Below are 16,691 nucleotides of genomic sequence, written 5' to 3'. Positions count from 1 at the left end.
ATCAAATTGATTATTTGCAATGGTATGCTTGGAATTTATGCTTGAGATATGATTATACTTGTTGCTCTAAGATGAAGGCTCCACACCTTCCCTTTTCATATGAATTTAATGATAATGAAACCTTTGGTTCTTATGCTAATGGTAGATATGATTACTATGATGTGGAACGAATAGAAGAATTTGTTGCTTTTAAGGGTGCTAGTGAAATTGAATCTCTGTTTGAAAAGTATGAAGATTATGATGATGTTGTTTATAGACCTGAAATTTTTTCTGTACTTAAATATTGCTATGAGAATTATAAATACAATTCCGATATTGTTGTATTCATTGAGAATGTCGCCACTGTCCAAGAAGAGAATAATATTTTGCAGGAATCTATGGAAGAAGAAATTGCTGAAAATGTGGGCTCATTAGATGAAAAAGATGAGGAGGAGACTGAAGAACAAAAGGAGGAAGAGCGGATTAGCTACCTGTGCCCACCTTCTAATGAGAGTAACTCTTCAACTCATACATTGTTTAATTTCCCTTCGTACTTACCAAAGGATCGATGAATGCTATGATAATTACTATGATCCCGTTGATTCGTTTGAAATATCCTTTTTTGATGAATTTGATGCTTGCTATGCTTGTGGCCAAGATGCCAGTATTAATTGTGCTTATGGAGATGAACTTGCTATAGTTCCTTATGTTAAGAATGAAATTGTTGCTATTGCACCCACACATGATAGTCCTATTATCTTTTTGAATTCTTCCAACTACACTATATCGGAGAAGTTTGCTCTTATTAAGGATTATATTGATGGGTTGCGTTTTACCACTATACATGATAATTTTGATGAATATAATATGCATGTGTTTGCTGCTCCTACTTGCAATTATTATGAGAGAGGAACTACATCTCCGCCTCTCTATGTTTCCAACACGATAAAATTGCAAGAAACTATTTATGCTATGTATTGGCCTTTACTTGACGTGCATGAATTGTTCTTTTATGACATGCCAATGCATATGAAGAGAGTTAGACTTCGTCATTGCTTGATATATGTTGCTTTGTGCTCACTACTAAATTACAAATCATTGCTAATTAAAATTGGCTTTGATATACCTTGGGATCCGGGTGGATACATTACTTGAGCACATTACACCTAGCTTAATGGCTTTAAAGAAAGCACTGCCAGGGAGACAACCCAGAAGTTTTAGAGAGTCATTTTGTTCTGTCGTGTGCTTTTTTAAGTTTTCAAAACAAAAAAAATATAGAGGGGAGCTTAAAACTTTACAAAAGGAAAAGTGAAAGTGAGAGGGACGAACACCGTTGGAGTGGGGGATATCCTTGAACTTGTTCATGCCTATGGAAACTTTGTGAATCTTAAATTACAGAAACTTTTCAAAAAAATCCCCTTTTACAAACCCATTGTATTATAAAAATAATGTGCCAAGATTTGCCTTTAGGATGATTAGATTGCTTGTTGGTATGTGCGGTGCAAAAACAGAAACGTTGGCTGTAGTGCGTGAATTTACATTTTTTAATGGAATGTCAAAAGTTTCTGAAATTTTTACACAGTACTGCTATGAATTTTTTTATTTTGTCCCAAATTTTCAGAATTTTTAGAGTTACATAAGTATGGTCAATGTTCAGATTGCTACAGACTGTCCTATTTTTGACAGATTTTGTTTTTGATGCATTGTTTTGCTTGTTTTGATGGAACTATGGATTTTATCGGTTGTATAAGCCATGGAGAAGTTAGGATACAGTAGGGATAATGCAAAAATAAAATATGAATGGTTTGCAACAGTACTTAAAGTAGTGATTTGCATTATTATACTAATGGATCTCAGGAGTTTTCTGTTAAGTTTTGTGTGGATGAAGTGTTCAAAGATTGAGGAGGTCTCGATATGAGGAAAAGGAGGAGAGGTAAGATTTCAAGCTTGGGGATGCCCAAGGCACCCCAAGTAAATACTCAAGGAGACTCAAGCGTCTAAGCTTGGGGATGCCCCGGAAGGCATCCCATCTTTCTTCAACAAGTATCAGTATGTTTTGGTTTTCGTTTCGTTCACGTGATATGTGTAAATCTTGGAGCGTCGTGTGCCTTTTCTTTTTCTTTTTAGTAATGCACCATGATGGTATGAGATAGTCCTTAGTTGATTTATAGAATGCTCATTGCACTTCACTTATATCTTTTGAGTATGACTTTATAGAATGATTCATGTGCTTCACTTATATCATTTGAAGTTTGGATTGTCTGTTTCTATTCATATAGAAAACCGTTATTTGTAGAATGCTCTTTCACTTCTCTTAAATTTATTAGAGCATGGTATTTTGTAGAAAGAATTAAACTCTCATGCTTCACTTATATCTATTTAGAGAGTCAACAGGAATTGGTCATTCACATGGTTAGTCATAAATCATACATAAAACTTGTGGATCACTGAATATGATATGTTTGATTCCTTGCAATAGTTTTGTGATATAGAGATGATAATATGTGGGAGGTACTAGTAAATGGGTGTGGTTAGTAAGAATATTGGTGTTAAGGTTTGTGATTCCCGAAGCATGCACGTATAGTCTCTCGTTATGCTATGAAGTTGGCGCATGATTCATTATTGATTGTCTTCCTTATGAGTGGCGGTCGGGGACGAGCGATGGGCTTTTCCTACCAATCTATCCCGCTAGGGGCATGCGTAGTAGTACTTTGCTTCGATGGCTAATAAACTTTCGCAATAAGTATATGTGTTCTTTATGACTAATGTGAGTCCATGAATTATGCGCACTCTCACCTTTCCGCAATTTGCTAGCCTCTTCGGTACCGTGCATTGCCCTTTCTCACCTCGAGAGTCGGTGCAAACTTCGCCGGTTCATCCAAACCCCATGATATGATACGTTGTATCACACATAAGCCTTATTATATCTTCCTCAAAACAGCCACCATACCTACCTATTATGGCATTTCCATAACCATTCCGAGATATATTGACATGCAACTTCCACCGTTCCGTTTTTATGACTTGAGCATTCATTGTCATATTGCTTTGCATGATCGTAAGATAGCTAGCATGATATTTTCATGGCTTGTCCATTTTTTGATATCCTTGCTACGCTAGTTCATTGCACATCCTAGTACACTGCCAGAGGCATTCATATAGAGTCATACTTTGTTCTAGGTATCGAGTTGTAATATTGAGTTGTAAGTAAATAGAAGTGTGATGATCACCATTATTCATTATTAGAGCATGTCCAAGTGAGGAAAGCATGATGGAGACTATGATTCACCCACAAGTCAGGATAAGACTCTGGACGAAAATATATAAAAAAGGGGAAAGGAAAAAAAAGGTGAGGCCAAAAAGAGCCCATGAAAAAAAGAAAAAAAAGAAAAAAGAAAAAATGAGAGAAAAAGAGAGAAGGGGCATCTAATTCCACACTTGTGATTCAAAGTAGCACCATGTTTTTCATATAGAGAGTCTCCTATGTTGTCACTTTCATATACTAGTGGGAAATTTTCATTATAGAGTTAGATGCACACCCACTTAGTTTTCAGTCTGAGCTTTCATACACTTATAGCTCTTAGTGCATCCGTTGCATGGCAATCCCTACTCCTCGCTTTGATATCAATTGATGGGCATCTCCATAGCCCGTTGATTAGCCGCGTCGATGTGAGACTTTCTTACTTTTTTGTCTTCTCTATGTTTACCCCTATCATCATACTCTATTCCACCCATAGTGCTATGTCCATGGCTTGTGCTCATGTATTGCATGGGGGTCGAAAAAGCTGAAGCGCGTTAAAAAGTATGAACAAATTGCTCGACTTGTCATCGGGGTTATGCATGATAAATACTTTGTGTTAGAAGATGGAGCATGACAAGACTATATGATTTTGTAGGGATAACGTTCTTTAGCATTGATATTTTGAAAGACATGATTTTTTGTTGGGATGCATGAGTATTAATGTCTTTATGTCAAATTATAGACTATTGCTTTGAATCACTCGTGTCTTAATATTTATGCCACGATTAGATATATGATCAAGATTATGCTAGGTAGCATTCCACATCAAAAATTATCTTTTTATCATTTACCTACTCGAGGACGAGCAGGAATTAAGCTTGGGGATGCCGATACGTCTCCGTTGTATCTATAATTTTTGATTGTTCCATGCCAATATTATACAACTTTTATATACTTTTGGCAACATTTTATATTTTTTTGGGACTAATATTGATCCACTGCCTAGTGCTAGTTCCTGTTTGTTGCATGTTTTTTGTTTCATATAATATCCATATCAAACGAAGTCCAAACGGGATAAAAATTTATGGAGAATTATTTTGGATTATATGTGATTTTTGGGAGGTGGAATCAACGCAAACGGAGGCCCACGACATCCACAAGACACCAGGGCGCGGCCTCCCCCCCGGCGTGCGGTGGTGCCTTGTGGGCACCCAGTAAGTCGGTTGGGGCTCTACATTGGGCGCAAGGGAGCTTATATCCAAAAAAATCATGTTAAAATTTCATCGCAATCGCAGTTACGGATCTACGGATATTTAAGAAATGGTGGAAGGCCAAATTTAGGGAACGCGAAACAGAAAAGAACAGAGAGATAGATCCAATCTAGGAGGGCCTCTCGCCCCTTCGCTGCCATGGAGGTCATGGACCAGAGGGGGAACTCTCCTCCCATCTAGGGGGGAGGCCAAGGAAGAAGAAGAAGGAGGGGGCTCTCTCCCCCTCTCTCCCGATGGCGCCGGAGTGCCGCTGGGGCAAGGATCGTGACGGCGATCTACATCAACAACCTTGCTACCTTCAACACCAACTTTCTCCCCCTCTACGCAGCGGTGTAACCTCTCTATTCCCGCTACAATTCTCTACTTAAACATGGTGCTCAACACTATATATTATTATTCAATGATATGTGGTTATCCTATGATGTTTGAGTAGATCTGTTTTGTCCTATGGGTCGATTGATGATCGTGATTGGTATGAGTTGTATATTTTATTTTCGTGATGTCCTATGGTGCCCTCCGTGTCGCGCAAACGTGAGGGATCCCCGCTGTAGGGTGTTGCAATATGTTCATGATTCGCTTATGGTGGGTGGCGTGAGTGTCATAAGCACAAACCCGAGTAAGTGGGTTGTTGCATATGGGAGTAAAGAGGACTTGATATTTAATACTATGGTTGGGTTTTACCTTAGGGAAACACTTATAGTCAAATGTCAGATCTCTTCCAATCGTCAGACCGCTACTCCATCGTTGGTTTCTTTTTGATCGCATGGCCGAGAGAAGCTTCGACAATATCATGTACGTTCCAACCACCCCCAATTCCCGCACATATAATCAGCACACCCATGACCTTCCCCAATCCCGCAAAATCCGCACCTCCCTCCTCCTTCCAGTTCGGTCAATTTCCTCCCAAACCACTCCAGATCTGGCTCTCCATCCTGCCGCCGACGACCGAGGCTCCTTGACATTCAGATCATATGGCTGACAGTACAGAACGACGCATCGTGTCCTCCACCATGACCTCGCCCGACGCTACTCCTCCATGGCGTCCCTCTACATGGTTCCCTTATTCGAGTTGACACCGTCTCTGATGCTTCCTGCCATGGACGCAAGCGGTTCCTCAACATGGCCACAAGTGGTAATTTTGTGCTTCGCTGTCAGATATGCAATGCTTCATGGACCTGTGCATTAAGTTTTCTATGTGCTTCCTTTGATCTGTATCACAGACGAGTGCTTCGGTATCATGTGTGCAAGTATCTATATGTTTCCAGTATTTCATCCATGCTTTCATTTTTTTATACTCTTGTTTTATGTTAGTCGGCATGAATGTTGATTGCTAATCCACACATTCAAAGTATTGTACTTCATTCTAGATAGATTGTGTCAATAGTCCACAATTAGGTTAACAAATTAGCTTTTTTTCATGGAAATAGTTCATTCTCATATATGTTTCCAGTTATATTGAGAACAGACTATTTTAGTACTGTATTAGCTAATTAATTTATGTTCCTAACTTATTTGCCAAACACAACTTTCTACATCCACTCATGCTACCAATTCAAAAAAACTCCATGCTTCAAGTCTGTTTGATATATGCTACGATATAATGAAGCCGATGCTGCGTAGTGAATTTTGCTTCAAGCATTGTAAGTATATGCTTATTTTATTGTAAAATCATTTTGATGGAATCATTAGCAGCCACATTTGCTTCAAGCACTACTATAATGTGCATCAACCAGTGCCACTTTTATTGGTGAAATTTTATTGTAAATGTATTTTTGCACCTTTTATAGTATCAACAACTACAATTTGTGCTTTCCTCTTTCTAATCGAATGCTTCTAATGTACATGCACCTGCACCCAATTCCAAATGCGCTTCTTTGTTGTCCGCATGATGCCTTGCAATGACGCTGAGCACGTTGTAACTGAGACAAACCAGTCACCACTCTAAGTTGTCGGTTATACTGGAACGACAGAGAGCACGTGGCACCGCAGATCTTTTGTCAATAATCAACTTGTAACAAGTGTTGATGTAATAGTCTTTTATTTAGTTGCAAAAAGGAATTGTAATACTTTTTTTGCATATCTTATGAATTTGTTTCAAGGCTTGATCATTCTTTTTTTGTATGCCGATGATTTCTTTGCAAAGCAAAAGTTTTCACTATAGAACAAAAATGCTTCCTTTACACCAAAAATTTATTTCCATCTCCTAAAAATATAACATAGATTAATTCCTTTTGTTGAATAATATTTTTCTGCCTTGCCACAAAGCATATTTTACCATCGGTTTGTAATGTTTCCATGGCACAAAACTATTTCATCGTTGCATAAAAATGCGTCTCCGAAAAATATAGGTATATATTGTACTAGATTTAGTTGAAGTATATGCATCTGACATTTAAAAGGATTGTTTCCATGGCATAAAGATTCACATAATCTCTCGTAAATATGGATAGCAAACGATTTTTGTAAGCAATCCTCAGAAGCATAATTATTGGAAGCACAATTCTCGGAAGCAGGAAACAAATTCTAGTTATGATATGATTTAGTTTCCACTAATGTATGGTTATGATACGGAGCTGGTTTACTACCTGGAAACAAATTATGGTTAGGATTTATATTCCACTAATTCTTGGAAGCACAAATCTCAGAAGAAGGAAACAAACGACCAAGCCTATCCCTGGGCCCGTCCACGCATAGCAGTTGCGATGCACAGTCAATTAACGCCACAAATTTCGCTTAAAAAATTACCGCTACAGTCCATAAATCACGCGTGGAAGTTTACTAGCAAATCTGACGGCCAACATGCATCTGATCCAATGCTCGTGGACTGGTCTGATAGGTGAGAAGCATTAGCGGTCTGATGCCTAGTAGTTCCCATAGAGTTCCGCATATGATCCAAGTAGAGAAAATATGTTAGCTTATGCCTCTCCCTCATATAAAATTGCAATAATGATTACCGTTTTAGTTATCAACTCCCTATGGACAAATAACTTTCTTGTATGATAAAACCTTTATACTAAACAACTAACTTTTATTATCTTGCAAAGTACTCGTAGTTTTATTCTTGCAAAGTAGTTTTAGCATCACACCTACAAAATAGTTTCATACTTGTTCTAGGTAAAGCAAACGTTAAGTGTGCGTAGAGTTGTATCGATGGTCGATAGAACTTGAGGGAATATTTATTCTACCTTTGGCTCCTCGTTGGGTTCGACACTCTCATTTATCAAAAAGGTTACAAATGACCTCCTATACTTATGGGTTATCAATGGACCATAAATATATTGCAAACGTGATGAATTCTTTTGTTGGTAACGCCCCGAGCATTGCAAAAAAACACTGCTTGGCACAATCCTGTTGGTGAATACATTGTTGATCTAAAATGGCTTCAGAAGAAAGCACCCAAGTACCGTGAGACATTGGGCAATTAAGCAACGCGTGCCGCCAAGTATCAGGTGCTCCGCACAAAACACAAGCTCCTGTCGTGGCCATGTTCCTTCGATGCAAGACCTCACCAGAGGGAATAGAGTGTCTAGCCAGACGCCACAAGAATACCCTAATCTTGGATGGTACCATAACCTTCCATATATCCTTCCACTCCTTGATAACCCCCTCGCTGCTAGATGATCCCTCCCGTCCTTCAAGCCAACCTTCTTTGTCATATTTGGTTCAAACCAACATGCGATATGCAGATCCAACTATAAAGTTACCACGAGGTTCCTTGCTCCAGGACCAAAAATCATCGATCCTCTTGGTGCACAAAGGGATCTTCAGTATAGCTTCAACATCGAAAGGAGTGAATACTGAACGAGCAAGCCCCTCCGCCAAGAAGCATAGCTGTTTCAATAGGTCTAAAACTGCTTGTGTCGAGGCTTGTCAACGAAGTGATAGGTCTCTTAAAACTCTCGCTTGGGATCCATTTATGGTCCCATGTGATTGTAGTAGCCCCATCAACGATCCTTCTAATTATGCCTTGTGCCAATACATCTCTTCCGTCAACTATCGCTCTCCAAATTTGGGAAGGGTGAGGTCCCAATTCGGCTTCAAGAAGCGAAACATCTGGATAGTAGCCCGCAACATTCTTGCACTCAAAGACCCAGGTTCATTCAATAACCTCCAAGCTTGCCTTGACAATAATGCTAGATTCAAGAGCTCCAAATCATAGAAACCAAGACCCCCCCCCCCGGTGTGTTTTGGTGTGGTCATGATATCCCATGCGACCCATGCTAGTTTGTGTTTCCTCTTTTGCTTCCCCACCAGAACTGACGAATAATTGATGTGACATTCTCGCAAAGCCCTCTCAGCAGCCTGGAACAAAACATGAATAAACTGGAATTGCTTGAGCAACTGATTTTATGACATCCTTTCCTGCGGCCTTTAGTGCCAGTTATAGGTTATTGTGCAAACCGACGCACACTCCATCTCTGACATGGGCTCAGCCCATTTAACTTTTTTTCGCAACCTTCAAAAGGTCAGCATATATGAGGCTGAACTATGAACCTCATGGTTCAGCTCCGAACGCGATAACCACGACCTCACTTGTTGTCTAGTTTATTCTTTTTCTACTATTGTTGTGCGTCAAATGTAACGCAAAAAAGAAAGACTCTAGTTTTCCTTCGGTTTTTGGCCAGTTTTTTCTTCGGGTTTACTCAGTAATTTTCAATTTTTTTCCTTTTATTTTTTTCTTATTTTCTCAAATTTGTGAAAATTTTAAAATTTTGATATTTTTTCCAATTCATGAACTTTTATCAAATATGTGAAACTTTTTCAACTTCGTGATTTTTTTCAATTTGTATGAATTTTTTCAAATCCGTGAACATTTTAGCTTTTTGAATTTTTATTTCAGAATCAATGAAGTTTTTTTTAATCTGTGAATTTTTTTAAAAATGATGATTTTTTCTTCAAATTCATGAATTATTTTCAAATCGATGATTTAAAAAAAGATGACCTTTTTCTTAAAAAACAACTCCCTCCGTTCACTGCTTTTCTCAAAAAAATCATGAAAATTTTCCTCAAAATTTTTAAAATTCCTAAAAAAATTATCTAAATCACGAAAAATTTCTAAAATTCATGAAGTTTATTAAATTTAGGAACTTTTTCAAACTCGTGATTTTTTCCAAATTTTCGTTTTTTTCACAAAACCTACATCTGTTCATGAAGTTTCAAAATTCTTGGTTTTTTAGGAAAAAATTGTATGTGTTTTTTTTTTCAGAATGGGTATTTTTTTTCCTTGACAGTGAGCAGCGACTGAGAGTTTTTTGAGAAAAGCAGTGAACAAGGTGGCTAGCAAGGCGGGCGAGCGACTATCCTAATGGGCTGGCCCAGGTGTTTCTCGCGCGAGGTCAGTTCCTAAAACGAGCACTGAAGACACTAATTAAGAGCAGAGTCCAGTTTTGTCCACCGATCCACAGATGCGATCAACATGGGCCGACACATTTCACACTTGTGGCAGATTTTGGAAATTAAAAGAAATAAACAGTCGGTGAAGTCTATTTACATTAAATAAAACTAAACATTAAAAATATTAAATTAAAACAACCGACGGATCCAGGCAACATCATCGTCCTCCTCCTTGGTCAGATCAATGTAGAGTCCACTAAAGATGGTCCACGTGGTTATCTAACTCATCGCCAACCTACAACCAAGCGCAGCGTACTCATCCATGGCGCTCAGTCTCTTCACACATGCCACTAACCTTATCGACTCCAATGGGTGCTTCCGTCACCAACGTGGACTATCTCCGGCTGTTAGTCTGTGTAGACACCCTTACGGGTGATCTCATATGCAACCAGTTGAGAGCGACGCTATAATTCGGTATATTGTCGTGTCCTCGGAGCAATTTAAAATAAATAATACTTATACAAAACTTTTATATTTCTTATAAAATATGCGGTTATACTATTACTTTAACGAGTATGCATTTTGTATTATATAGTTAGTATAATTGCCACATAATAATAGTGCTAGATGTAAATTATAATATTATTGGTTATCATATGTTATATCACTAAAACTACATTGTGCTATCTTTTAGTTGTATTCTGCTAAAAAATATGTGATGTGCTAGTTCTATCACGTTTCAAGACATGTACTCTTAACAAGATAATGAAATCAAATGCCTTAATTTCATTTTTAACAAAAACAACAATATCTTTTAATTAATTTTTTATAATTGCATGAATTGTATAGCGCATATGTATACCTTTCCATGTATTTGTTTATGCATATATTTGTGTATATCTTAATGTTGTTAAATATCTTGGTAGAACTTTGTAAAGCGTATCAAATATCTTAATACGGGCTTGTACTGTATGATTAGTTAAGCACATTTGTAGGAGAGTGGTATTTTGGCACATGGGAGCGCGTGCTCCTGATTTTAAAATGTGTTTTAAACATATTTTGAAATGTCAAAAAATTCCAACAAAAATTTGGCGCGTACATCTCTATATTGTACATACTCACAAAGTCGTTTCACAAAAAACCAACAACTTATGTGTCGCGTGTGAAAAGACAAAATCTGGTGTTAAAAAATGTTTTTCACAAGACATCCTTTTGTCTTGTTTACACAAGCCACAAAAAAAATTCGGTTTTCTCCGAAACTTGACGTGCACACATATAATGTCGAGATGTATGCGCCAATTTTTTGTTTGGAATTTTTTCACACTTCAAAATATATTTTTGCAACAGGACAAGAAATAACATCACAGTCTCAACTACCTAGCTCAATAAGCATGGCTCAAGTCCCTCCAACATGGCGCTATACCCCTGTCATCGTTTATCATCCTTTCCACCCTCGGCGGTGGTACCCGTGATGTCCATCTGATCCCAATGCATTTGAACCACGATCAATCTCAAGGCGATGACCGAGCCACCACACAACATACCTATCATTTTAGCGCTCCAATGCAGTAGAATATTTAAAACTTTTAAAACTAATATAATCAAGTTGGACGTGAAGTTGTCCTCTACGAGCTACTCCCTGTAGTCACGGTGGCGAGCGAATCAATCAGCAGTTGACTACTCCTAGGAAGAGCCCACTGCACAAGACACATACTGTACATGTCAATGTTCGGAACATAAATCTGAAGTTTGCGTGGAAGAACGTGATAAGTTGCAAACATGTGCAGCAGATCAACCCAGTAGAATTGTTGTTGAAAAAATATCTCCTGTGCCCCCAACAATTCTAATAATGGTGTCAATCCCTGTTAGTCTTATTGCTAGTTGAACAAGGCTATTAAAAGATAATGTGTGATGAATTTTTTTGGTATTTTTGAAATAAAATAAAACTAAAAACAAAATAAGGTGTAAATGTTATTGGAATGTGATTCTTATGGTGAAACTGGGGTTCATAGGTTCCCCAAGTGTATCTCTCCAATGCATAAAAAATGGGAATGGTGACTTTCTCGTGTGTATGAGTTCAATATGGAACACTCATGCTCATGCCAGGTAAGTAAATATTGTGAGAATATATATAGGCAGTACGTCCAGTACTAAAGACCAAGACCCTCTCATCCATCTTTAGCTAAATAGCTTGTCCATAGACCGAGACACTCTTCATTATTTGGACATTATGTGTAAACACGGGTAATTGCATTTAGAACGATGACATACTGTTATGATTAGGGGATTATTCATCCTCTACTAACCTTAACCCTTAGTGGCAACAATTATAACAAGCCTTATCCATTTTCTGTCACTATTGTAGATTACTTGCAAGCCTTGAACCCAACTAATGCACACCTTTTTCACTATTGGCTACCGATCTAAACTGGCCAAGAGAAGACAAGCAACCGGAAATAATTATGCACCTATATATCAAACATGAATCATGAACAAATCTGAACATATAGAGTTAATCCATCACATGATCTACAACACCACCACAAACTCATTTGATAAACTACAATCACGTAGGGCAGCCCATGTATATAGCTATTGTATTGAACATCAGAAACACATCTAAGAGGAGAGATTACAACATTGGCTACTGCCATGAACACGTAGTCCAGGAGGTGCACTACTCACAACTCATCTTGGAGCACGATGATCGAGGTTGATGATGATGGAGATGAATTCCCCCTTCGATAGAGTTCCGAATCAGGGTTGTAAACAAAGATCGCCTCGGAAACATGATATGGTGGCGGCGAAAAAATGCTCGATAATTCTGAGCTGGGTTTCGAGGCATTTATAAGCCAGTGGCACCAGACGCCAGCCATGGGGCCCCACAGGTTGTAGGCGTCCCCTGTAGGCACATCCAGCCCTAGGGCGCTTAGGTCCTGTGGGCCTCACCAGGTGTGGGCCCAAGTCCCCATGGGTCCTTTTGTTCCACAAAATCCTGAAAAAAAATCTGATTTTTCCGGCACTTTTTCTGAATATTTTCCTGAAAATGCAAAAAAAAGAACTAACACTGGGAACTAGATTAATATGTTAGTACAATAAATTGAATAAAAATCATGCCCAAAGTGTTGAAAATCGATAGCAATATAGGATGAATCAATCGCCAATTTTGGGATGGTACTTTTAGATTTGCTGCAGGTGTACCTGATCTTTCTCACTTAATGTGGAGAATGATTTTATAGTTCTCGATGTGAGGAATGTCAACTATTCTTAACAATACACTTCATATTGCATAGTAATCTCGGGTGGTTTAAATAAGGGCAAATTTTAGCATGGTCCCTCTTACCTCCCCTTTTCACATACATAATAGATCTTACCTTCTTACCTCTCATGTGAAAAGAGGGGGTAAGAGGGAGCATGTTAAAATTACTCATAAATAGGATATGCGTAGTCTCACTGTCTCAGTGCCAGCTCCTATTCAACTAATGCATAACATTAGTTGAATGACTCCAAGTTCGTTCTCTTCGGTGAGAAGGAGGTTAGTGATTTATTCAATATTCTAATGTAGAAACATGAGGAGATCCCATGGGCTTAGGCTGGTGTTGAGTACGTTGTTGAGTCCACTGGTGTTTTCACTAACAAGGACAGTGCTGCAGCTCACATTAAGCCTTAAGGTATATTTTTGTTCCCATCTTTCACAGTTTCCATTTCTTGGCTTTCAAAGTTGTAGCTGTATATTTTGATACTAATAGTTTTCTGTGTTACCACTTACAGGGTGGTGTCAAGAGGGTCATTACTTCTGCTCCCGGCAAGGATGCTCCCATGTTTGTCTGTGGTGTCAATGAATACAAGTCTGGGCATCAACACTTGCTGCACTTATAATCACAATTTTGTGCTGCTCAAATAAACCAACCATCTCTGTAATGTTACGCTGATGATTTGTTACTTTCAGGTTATCAGTGTCAGGTTTGGCATTGATAAGGGTTTGGTTATCACTTTTCATGCCACGACATCTATGCATTACACTGGTTTTATGTTTCTTTTTTTTTAAACTCATGTTTCTGGCAAACACTTGATTTATGTATCTTTGCCGGGTTAGGCCTAGCCTGACTGGCCAGGGCGGGATGATGCGCCCCTGCCCACCCGCGTTTGACCTCTGTTCTTGCAAAGGGGAGTCCTCACACACTCTGCTGAATTAAAAGACCAAGTAGTTTCTCCCCCCTCCAGATTTAATGTTTTATAGTTTGATGTGGTTGAAATTTGAATTTATAGCAACCCAAAAAACTGTTGATGGTCTCTCAAGCAAGGACTGGGGAGAGGGAAGGGCTGCTAGCTTCAACATCATTCCTAGGAACATTGGTGCTGCAAAGGTTAGTTTTCGTAAGTGTAATATAATATCACCAGTTATCTGGTTGAATGGTACACATTGCATTGCAGTTTCTTTTGTTATGTTCTTATTAGTTCGCATTAGGATTGCCATTTCCATTTTATTTGTACACGGGTTTCATTTTAACTGCTTGATTTCCTGTAGTTTGTTGGCAAGGTACTTCCAAAACTTAATGGGAAGTTGACTGGAATGGCCATCCGTGTTCCCATGTCGATGTGTCTGTTGTTGATCTGACCGTTAGACTTGCAAAGGCAGCAGACACCTATGAGCAGATTAAAGATGTTGTCAAGTGAGTAACGCTACTAACTGCTCCCTCCGTTCCTAAATATATGTCTTTTTAGATATTCCAATATGGACTACATACGAAGCAAAACGAGTGAATCTACACTCTAAAATGTGTCTATATACATCTATTTGTAGTCCTTATTGAAATCTCTAAAAGGGCTTATATTTGGAAACCGAGGGAGTAGGAACAATGTCTCCCAAAAAAAAACACTAGGAACAATGTACTTTGGTTGGATTGATATATGATTTCTGATTTTAGTACTGGGGCAACAGTCTACCTTGATTTTTATGTGTAATGATCTGCTTATAACTTTGTAAGAACTAAGAAGGAGCCCGATGGGAACCTCAAGGGCATTTTGGTTATGTTGAGGAGGACCTTACTTGGTGCATTTTGGTCATCTATAATTCTATATATCAGCATAGTAAGTACTCATTTGACTTGGCTAACAGGTCCAGTATCTTTGATTAAAGGTCGAGATTGCTCTGAACAACAACTTTGTTTATTTTTCTCTCGGAATCGCTTGCAACTCCTGGTCTATTTTGAAGACAAGATACAAAAGCGGTGTTGTGAATTAGACAAACTCGATCTGAGCATAATCCAAAGCATAGGACAAAATATGCTAAGGACACAGGAAAGGAATAAAAGGAGTCAGACATTAACATTTCAGGTCCATGCAAAGATGGGCCGTAAACTCCAGTTTAGAAATAAGAGGATTAGAGAGTATCAGTTGCACTCTCTCTGCCAATTATAAGTTTGATCAAATTTATAGAAGATAAAAAATCATACCATGTATATCTGATACTATAAATATTAATCACAACCCTTAGTTGGGTGTTTGATGCACTGGCTCAATTGGTCAGAGTCAATTGCAAGAAACCACCACATTTGTGGCTAGGTTTGCAGGAAACTACCAAGTCGTTAATCTGTTGCAAAAAACACCGTAAAATCTCTTAACCCGTTGCAAAAAGCACTGAACAGCCGTTTAGCCTCGTTTGATCTCTTTTCCGACAGGTGGGCCCCGAAAACGCTGACGTGGCATGACGGACAGGCAAACGGCGCCGTTAGGAACAAAACGCTCAAGACGCCGCGCCTGTCGTTCTTTGTCAGACAGTCCCCCCCGCGCCCCTGTCCCCTCTCTCGCCCCGCTCCCCTCTCCTCTCTCGCCCCTGCTCGCCGCCGGTGATGGCCACCTCGCGTGGCGGTAATGATGGCGGTGGCGGTGGTGCTGGCGATGCATCTGGTGGTAGTGGTGCTCCTGCAGATCCAACAGAGGTTTGCGGCAGTTCAAACCCATCTCAGGCTCCGCCTCTTCCACAGCCGCCGTCGCCGTCTTACTGTGTTGAGTACCCGGCGGCGAGGGCATTCGCCAAGGCCGTGAAGGAAGATCCAGAGGGGAGCCATCACTACGCATCCTCCTTCGGTGGTGTCTCGTAAGTTTTCTCTTTCCGTACCCCGATTTGGTTTCTAGGGTTAGGGTTCTAAGTGTTTGTGATTCTAGTGTTATAGGATTATTGTTGTAAGTTGTTTATGTGGTCAGGCATGTAAGTGAAGTGTTTATGTAGTTCTAGGGTTCTAAGTGTATGTAGTAGGCACCTAAACATTAACTGAAATTACTGAATGTTAAACTCAATTTGAACCTACTCAATTACATGAAATTACTGAATGTTAAACTCAATTTCAACCTACTCAATTACTGAATTTACAACTGAATATTTAAATGAAAATGTTACTGAATTTATAACTGAATCCTGTACTGAATTGTTAAGTGAATAAATTACTTTAACTGTATTTTGGACTGAAACTTTAACTGAAACTTTAACCGAAACTTTAACTGAATAGTTTACTCTAACTGTATTTTTAACTTAAACTGTATTTTTAACTGAAACTTTAGTTAAATCTTTAAGTGAAACATTAACTGAATTGTTTGTACTAACTGAATATTTAACTTTTAACTGAATTTTGAAATGAAACTGTAATTTTAACTTAAACACTATTTTTAACTGAAACTTTAGTTAAGTCTTTAAGTGCAACATTAACTGAACTGTTTCTATTAACTGAATATTTAACTGAATATTTAACTTTTAACTGAATTTTTAACTGAAACTGTATTTTTAACTGAATCTTTAACTTTTAACTGAATTGTTTACTTGAACTCAATTGCTTTACTTGAACTGTAGATTGAATGATGAAGTGTGG

The 16,691-nt window shown here is 38.6% G+C and overlaps 1 pseudogene; it reads left to right on the top strand.

Moving 5' to 3' along the window:
• The window catches only part of LOC109774712 (uncharacterized), a 44,508-nt pseudogene extending 29,688 nt beyond the window's left edge, over positions 1 to 14,820 (top strand).
• The last annotated feature ends 1,871 nt before the right edge of the window (positions 14,821 to 16,691 follow it).

Source organism: Aegilops tauschii, chromosome 5 (genome assembly GCF_002575655.3).
Source record: "Aegilops tauschii subsp. strangulata cultivar AL8/78 chromosome 5, Aet v6.0, whole genome shotgun sequence".
Lineage (NCBI taxonomy): Eukaryota > Viridiplantae > Streptophyta > Magnoliopsida > Poales > Poaceae > Aegilops > Aegilops tauschii.
This window is presented reverse-complemented; position numbering and strand designations above follow the sequence as displayed.